The sequence below is a fragment of the Bison bison genome, unplaced genomic scaffold, assembly GCF_000754665.1.
Source record: "Bison bison bison isolate TAMUID 2011002044 unplaced genomic scaffold, Bison_UMD1.0 scf7180017853816, whole genome shotgun sequence".
Classification (NCBI taxonomy): Eukaryota; Metazoa; Chordata; class Mammalia; order Artiodactyla; family Bovidae; genus Bison; species Bison bison.
The window spans coordinates 15,036-16,611 of NW_011484389.1; the positions used below are offsets into that span (position 1 = coordinate 15,036).

At 60.8% G+C, this 1,576-nt stretch overlaps 1 long non-coding RNA gene across 1 annotated transcript in view; it reads right to left on the reverse strand.

Moving 5' to 3' along the window:
- The window catches only part of LOC104999828, a 3,082-nt gene extending 1,855 nt beyond the window's left edge, over positions 1-1,227 (reverse strand). Inside the window, exon 1 of the long non-coding RNA XR_826663.1 lies at positions 10-1,227. This is a non-coding gene — a long non-coding RNA (uncharacterized LOC104999828). The remainder of the gene's footprint in view (positions 1-9) is intronic.
- Positions 1,228-1,576: the final 349 nt, after the last annotated feature.

Consider the following 1,576-nt stretch of genomic DNA (forward strand, 5'->3'; position numbering starts at 1 on the left):
CTGCAGAATGTTCAGGGCCGCCTTTCGGGTACCCATCTCAGGACAGACTTGGGTGAAACGTGGGCATTCTTCGTGAGTTACTCTGCTACACTACTAGCTGGGGGACTGAGAGGATGCCCGGTGGGGTGGCAGTCAGCAGGGCCTGGGACCGTCTGGAGGGACAGTCTCTGCTCTGAGTCCCCAGGCTCGCCAAGGCTGGGGGGTCTCCTGGGACTGCCCACACCTGGGGACGTGTGGGCCTGGCCTCTGCCCCCAGGCCAGTAGGCAGGTCACGAGTTAACACAGCGAAGGGATTCGGAGGAATCCGCCCAGGTCAGAGAGCCCACGGGACATGCCAGGGACCAGGAGCCGGTGCAGCCAGACTCACTGCCCAGGGATGTTTGTATGAGTTGTTTTTGTTTCTACTTGAAAGGGAATCTGTCTTTACCTACTGCCTGCGATGCCGGGGTGCTTCACACCCACAGGGACCACTTGCCACATCCACACGTAGGTGTTCAACGCAGCTTTGGGGTTCAGATGGTCTCTGTGCTAGAGAGTATCCTCTTTCTCAGCAGAACTTTGTGATAAAGACAGAATTGGGAGCAGGTTCAGATAAGATGCATTTCCTGTGGTTTTTAATGAGGACATTTGCCAGAGAGCAGTTAGTCACCAGGACTCTTTTAGACTCGGGGCGGGATCTCAGGCCCACGGCACGTGCCCAGGAGGCCAGGACCCAGGGACGTGTGCCCAGGCTCTCCTCTCCCAGAGAAGCAGCACTGCCTGCTCAGCAGAGACAGGGCCTCTCTCTGAGGGTGGCAAGTGTGTCTCAGCCTGTGAGATGCTCTAGGGAAGCTAAAGTCTCCAACAAGCTTTTCACCCAGAGTGGAGGGTAGTGGTGACTGACAGCTGGGAGAAGGGCCAGCTGGGCCTGGTGTCGGGATGGAGGTGTCAGGCACCCAGGGGAAGGGGCGAGCGGGCTCCCAGGAGGAGAAGCGGGAAGAGGCTGGGAGGGATGAGCCCAGCTGGGCAGTGTCCACAGACCAGGGCCTTTAGCGGTGGCCATGGTCCAGGATCTGACCCTTTCTCGTCAGAACCACTGGGCTTTCATGTCTGCGTTGGCGGTTCAGGCCACCTACAGCAGGCTGAGCCGGGTTGAGCCGGGTTGAGCTGGGTTGGGCCAACCAGGTGAGCTGGGCTGAGCTGCACTGAGCTGGGCTCAGCTAGCTGGTTGGGCTGGGCTGAGCTGGGTTAGGCTGAGTTGAGCTGGGCTCAGCTGGGCTGCGCTCAGCTGGGCTGGGCTGGGCTAGGATGGAGTGGGTAGCTGGGCTGGGCTGGGCTGGGCTGAGCTGGGCTGGGTTGAGCTGGGCAGAGTGGGTGAGCTAGGCTGGGCTGGGCTGTGCTGGCAGAGTGGGTGAGCTGGGCTGAGCTGGGTTCAGCTGAGCTGAGCTGGGCTGAACTGAGCTGAGCTGGCCTGTTTAAGCTGGGCAGAGTGGGTGAGCTAGGCTGAGCTGGGCTGAGCTGGGTGGAGTGGGTGCGCTTGGCTGAGCTGAGCTGGGCAGAACTGGGCTTAGCTGGCTGAGCAGGTGAGCTGGGCTGA